The 6,329-nt window shown below is 43.2% G+C and overlaps 1 long non-coding RNA gene across 1 annotated transcript; it reads left to right on the forward strand.

Annotated features, from left to right (window-relative positions):
* The first annotated feature begins 1,782 nt into the window (after positions 1-1,782).
* On the forward strand, positions 1,783-5,453 carry LOC132530601 (uncharacterized). Its single transcript, XR_009543831.1, has 2 exons — positions 1,783-3,067; positions 4,460-5,453. It is a non-coding gene; the product is annotated as an uncharacterized LOC132530601 (long non-coding RNA).
* Positions 5,454-6,329: the final 876 nt, after the last annotated feature.

Consider the following 6,329-nt stretch of genomic DNA (forward strand, 5'->3'; position numbering starts at 1 on the left):
GCGGCCATCTTGGAGACGGCGACCGGCCAGCGCCGGGCTACGGCGGGTGGCGAGGGACAAGCTTCCCAGGGAGGCGGCGGCGGGCGCGGGGATGGACCGGCGGGGAAGGCCGGGGAGGGGAGGGGAGGGGTGGAGGCGTGGGAGACCGGGCGGCAGACAGCTAGCAGGTTGGGGTAGCGGCGCTCTGCCCCGGGGGCTGGGTCTCGCCGCCGCCGCCGTCTGGCTCCGCTCGCGGGGAGTGTGCGGTGGGCTATGCGCGCCGGTGCTCCCAGGTGGTCAGCGGGGGGCGTGCACCGAGGGCCCCGGGAAGGGCATCGCGGCCTGGGTTAGGCGGCGACTCCTGACTTTGAAGTGCTTTGTGAACTTTAGCAAGAGGATCGTCGCCAAACGTAGATGCCATCCTCAGAAACAGGGATGGATGTAACGCTCACAGCTCACACGCGGGCGTGGAGGCTTTGGGAGACCTGTCAGTCCTGGGGGGCCGGGGGTGCACTCCGATGAAAGAGAAATCTTCAACACACACACAAGACTCAGGGTTCTGAGACTGTGTAAACAGACTCTGGAAACGCACAACATTAAAGTTACCCTGCTATCAGCAGGGCGGGAAAGAACACTGATCTAACCTTCTAACCTCTGGAATCTGGTATTGATCTTCCAGAAACTCGGGCTGGAGTGCTCCTACACTAAAGGAAAAAAAAGAAAGAAGAGAACAGTTCTAAAGATTATTTCAGAGTTGTAAAAATACTGTTGAAATATCACCGCCTCATTTACTCTGAGAGCATCTGAGGCTTCACAGTTTTAATTTGCAAATATTTACAAAATTTCCCTTAAGGTGAAGTCCAGAGTTAATTCAAAACCAGTATCGTTTAAAATTAAGTACATTTCTGTTGATTCAAATGCACTGGTTTTCAAAAGCTCATTTGGTGGAGCTTGAGTATGTAAAATACACGTTTTGATTAAACGTTGGTAAAAAGTGGCCAAGATGGAAAAGTTTAAATGTGATTATATTTAAAGGCCAGTTAGCTATGTCGCATTCATAAGTACATTATACTGTATATACGTATTCGTGTATTTCACATATATGTGTGAAATTAGCTATAGTGCATTCAAAGTACCTTACAGAAATTTCTCTGTAGTTTAAGAACTTTTTCAGTCTATTTTCTTGATTAAGATAGCCTATTATTATATGACCTGGTAGTGCTGAATTTCCAAATTGACATTCATTTTATTTACTCAAAAACGGTTATTCAACAAATACTTACTACATGCATATATGTGCCGGGAACTAAGCTAGACGCTGGGGGTATAGTAGTTAGCAAAACAAAGTCTTTTCCTGGTAGAGATAACATCCTAGATGAGTAAGGGGAAGAGAAAGGACAGAAGAAAAACAAACAAGTAAATACTTAGCATATCAGCGGGTGATAACTGCTATGGAGAAAAGTAAGCTGAGAAGAGGCTGGAGGGGACGATGCTATTTTACACAGATTGGTCAGAATAAAGTTAAATGATTTGATCATAGCACTATTTCAAAAGAAAATTGTGATAATTTCTTACTTATTGAATTTCAAATTTTCTTTTGAAACAGTGGTATGACCAAATCACTTAACTTTATCCTCACTAATACATCTTTAAGTATTGTAAGAGTATGAATCAGTTATAGTTCACAAATAACTCCTGAAGACAGTCAACCTGGGGCCTGTCCTCAGGTCTCCCCGCTTGTAAATCTATAATATTTGATGTATAGACCAGCATTTGAGAGATGTATGGTTTGCTGTTGTTTTAATTGCCACTTGAGGGTACTATTTTAGCAGAAATCAAACAAATTTACACTTAACTAATCATGTAAGGCACGTAGAGACCCAAGTTAACTAGTACTAAGTGTTCAATTTAAGTGCTGTGAATCTTTTCTTCATTCAAGTTAATTTTGTGTCCCGTATCAGCCTTTTTTGTTTTTGTTCTCCTCCTATTCTATGCCACTTCGTTTCTGCAATTCAGTACTCCAGATTTCAAGATCTGAATTTGTTTCCTTCTTACGCACACCAACTCACTTCCACTCCTTGCCTGTGTTCTCTGACTTGATGAACTACGGCACCTTAACCCAGTCAGAACTCTGAACAACCACCCACTCAGCCCCTGACTGATGGGTCCAAGTCCCATCAAACTCTCCCTCCCTCTGGAATCCCTTCACTTCTCTCCATCCTCGCTAGGTAGCTCAGACCACTGTCGCATCTCCCTGGATAACCGCGACAGTCTCCAGCTCTCCCTGCCTGTTGGAGTGCTCACTCCCCAACCAATCTCTTCTCATGCTGCAGGCCACAGTAGCCTTTCTGATCTAAACTGATCTAAACATGTCACTCTTATCTAATTCATTTTACTGACAGCTCGTTGCTGTCACAATAAAGTCCTTACCGGACCTTTTTGGGTTCTTCACATGCTCCATACTTGGTCCTGCTACTCGGGTTGTGCAAAAGGAGGTTCTGTTCCATCACACTACCTTTCCACTTGGCCCACCCTTCCCAGTCTAAGCCGTGCCTGCTTCTTCGGAGGCCCCCTCTCACCTGGTGACGAGCTCTCCCTAGGGCAGGAACAAGATGCGGGCACTCCTGCAGGCTATGAATTGGCATCCATTCAGATGGTGATTTAAAAATAGTCCAAAAGGGAAAAACTGATTTCATCTTAATAAAAACTATTCTTTACACACTAATTCAAGGCTACTGTGTGAAGAAAACTCCGCAAAGTATTTCCCAGCTTTCTGTAATTCTAGTTTTCCTAATGTTCCTTTACAATCCTCCAAGCCAGAATCCTTCTTGGAAGACATATTAGCTTTACATGTTACAGAATCAAACAGATCCCTCTCCTCTAAATAACACTATACCATGTATTCTTCGATGCTGGTATTCAACCAGCTTTGACCACTGACTTTGAGGGAACAGAGAGGCACACACATGCACCTGCCACAGAAACACTCAGCAACACAGACCAGCGTCAGGGAGACTTGTTTTCATTTCCACCCGAGGGTACTGTCTGTTTCAGCAGGAGCCAAACAAATTTACATCGAGCTGATCAGGTAAGGCTTCATGTGTAGGAACCCTACTTAGCTGGTACTAAATGTTCAATTAAAGTGCATGACTTTTTGCCCCTGCCCAGGCCCTCACAGCCTTCACTCCCTCCAGCCCCCAGATTCCTTCTCTGCTGGGGTGTCCACTCCTCAGGACAGACACCTTCTGTGGGACCCAAATCATCCCTTATTTCACTACCACTGACCTCTGACTACCACGGGAACAGTCCTGGAGGGAGGGGACCAAGGCTTCATTGGGTGCCCCAAACATCGGAGGAACTCAGTAAATATTATTGCTTTCAGAAAGTAGGATCTTTTATTTTAACATTAATGAACTACTATTATAATTAGATTTTTGTCTCTAAATTTATCACCGTTTAGCATGTGGCTGATCTCATTGCCTTTAATCATGTTCTTAAAACCAATGGCAATAAGATCTTCAGAGGATTGCCTCTCACTCTGTCCTCGAGACTGAATCCACATAGCCCTTATTAACTTTCTTTACTTTAAAATGAGTTACAAAAGCCAGATTAAAGTTCTACCAAAGGTCCAGTTTAGGTTAAGCTACAGAACATTCTTAACTTTGCTTACCACTAGTTTCAGGCCCAATTTTGACACATTCTACCACTATGATAAAGCCTTAAACCAACATAGGTATAGATATCCATCTGTCTGTGTATCTATATCTATGTATGTATCAGTGTTAAGGGCATCATTATAATGCCTTAGCATCTTATCAAGGCTAGTGTATTAGCAGAAAGTTAATTTTATGGTTCTGTGAAAAGATAATTCAAAAAGAATGTTTGTGCTCAAGCTATGCTGTAAATAGGGTTATGTCTTTGTTTAAGAAAACAAAACAAAACCTCTAAGGCTGTAGATTTTTAATTATTCTGAGCATGGGGCTGCACTTTACCTAGAATAAGTTTCTCGCTTCCCTATGGTACCTGTGAGCTTCCCACCTAGATTCTTCACCAGCCCTGCCCTCTCCTCTCTGGTGGCTCCTTAGCAGCTCTGCAGAGGCAGAAAGACAAGAGTACAAACCTCCCAATCTGCTCGTGACCAGAGGGGATCGATTCCTGCTCACTCCAGCACACACAGAGAAAGGCCAACTCAGTGACAGAGCAATGAAAACCTTCCTCCAAGCAAGGAAAAACTAAACTGGGCGTTTCATACCTGGATTTTTTTTTTTCCAAAATGATACTATGGCATCTATTTCTACCTACCAGTAAAGCACACAAAAAATTGGATACATACAAAGGATAATTAGTTGCCACACTTTTAACTGGTCCTTGTAACATTTAAGTATAGTCTTTCTCTTTTGAATAGTGGCAAGTTAGATAAAATCTCCCTTGGTTTTTTTCTAAGAGGTGATTTGACCGTTTTTTCTTATTTCTCCACCAGGACCCAAATCATCCCTTATTTCAGAGGTGCTTCTCTGTGCAAACAAAGGATCTAAAGAGAGTGCATCACCCCGCCAGCTCTGAATCATTAAACAAAGCACAAAACATTACTCTCGCTATTTTTTTCAATGGTTAGAATAGTGTGAATGAAACTAATTAAGAGAAAGGAAGTGGCCTCCAACAAAGAACGAGTCGGACTCTAAAGGGTGAGAGATGCATTAGCGGAAATCCACACGGTGACGAGCCCTCCTTCTGGAAGCTTCCAGAAGGAAGCGCAGGCAGCAGACGTCAGGAGAGCCCACGTCTCATCTCTGCTCTGACTTCTTATTCCACCTCTCCAGGATCCTGCCAACGTGAGGAACGGGTGGATTTAAACAAAAGAAATCTCTGAGAGAGCCCGCTCTTCTTGCTGGCCAAACATTTCAGTTATTTCCCCATCAGAACGGCCACAGAACTTGCCTGAGTCTCATCCTTTCGCTTCTCTTTCAGACATCCAGGTGTGACTTTTAGAGAATTGTGAAGCTGCAGTTCTTAAATTATTTTCAGATCCCTTCAAATCAAGAGGCGTAGACTTTGCACACAGCCCGGAACCAGCACTCGGAGCTTGTGTGGAACAAGCGCCAAGCTCCCGCACCCTCTACCAGGGGCTTCTGCTCCCCAATGCCACGTGGCGGTGTCACCTCTCCTTCCAAATGAAGTTCAGGGGCCTCCCAGCCGCTCTGGGAAGACTCCTCTGAGCTCCACCACTAGCCTGCCCTACCCTGACAGTGAGGTGCTCCCCTGAAGGCCCCCGTAACATCTCGGGCAAACCCTTAGTTTAGCACCATCTACATTTCCTACCTGGTTGATGACATGTGTATTTCTTACCCTGTGACCTTCTCCAGAGCGGGCAATATTTCTTGCTATCTCTGTATCTTCAGCACCTAGAATAACATCCTACACATAGTACATGTTCAGTAAAATGTCTGTTGAAAAAATAAACTGGATGGATCTAATTGGGGAAATAAGCCTAAGGTAACAATTACTGTGGTTTAAATAGACTCTGAGAAGCATCAAAAGGCAGATTTTTTAAAGGGTAACAGATGTTGTGAAGAGACACAACCAAAGTAGACACAAGTAAGGAAGAAAAACTATATAAAATAGACATGCAGTATGAGGCATAAAAGCAATGTTAACTCATATCATGTGAGGTTTTAATTGACAAAAAGTATTAGAAAGAAAAGAAATCACCTGTATTCTTATATTGACAGTGGACCATCTTAATGGCTCTTTGGGCTATTTGCGTCTATACACTTACACACCAACAAATAAAAGGCTCTTACATTATTCTGGTTGAAGTAAGAGAGTCGTCAGGATAAATACTGACATGGAGCTTAAAACACAGATTTTTACTGAGCTATGACTCTGATGCACATTAGAAATATTTCAAGGCAATGGACTCATAACCAAAGGCCAGAAATAAGTTCCAAAAAGAAAAGAGCCATCCTTCTGAAGTTTACAGTTTCAGAGTAGTTTTGCAACAACATGAAATCTTGAGTTGGAAACATCCTTGGAAGCTACCTAATCTGCCTTTTCAGAACAAGATTTTTCTCTTCATCAATCACAAGTGTCCCAGTTTCATAAGGCAGTCTATCCTGTATTTTAACAACTCATTCTTAGGAAATCACTGTTTATAATCCTTCCCAAAGTGCCTCCCTAATACGTCTATCCAGTGTTCTAGCTAGGGCTACATAAAATAAACGTTTGACATTTGAGAACAGCTATTTTGTGGTTCTCCTCCAAAATGGTAACAAAATTTTTTTTTTAATTTCCAGAGTAATCATCCTCTTCCCTCACTCCATCCAGACGTGGGTGATACAGGCTGGAGATAA

Source organism: Lagenorhynchus albirostris, chromosome 12 (genome assembly GCF_949774975.1).
Source record: "Lagenorhynchus albirostris chromosome 12, mLagAlb1.1, whole genome shotgun sequence".
Lineage (NCBI taxonomy): Eukaryota > Metazoa > Chordata > Mammalia > Artiodactyla > Delphinidae > Lagenorhynchus > Lagenorhynchus albirostris.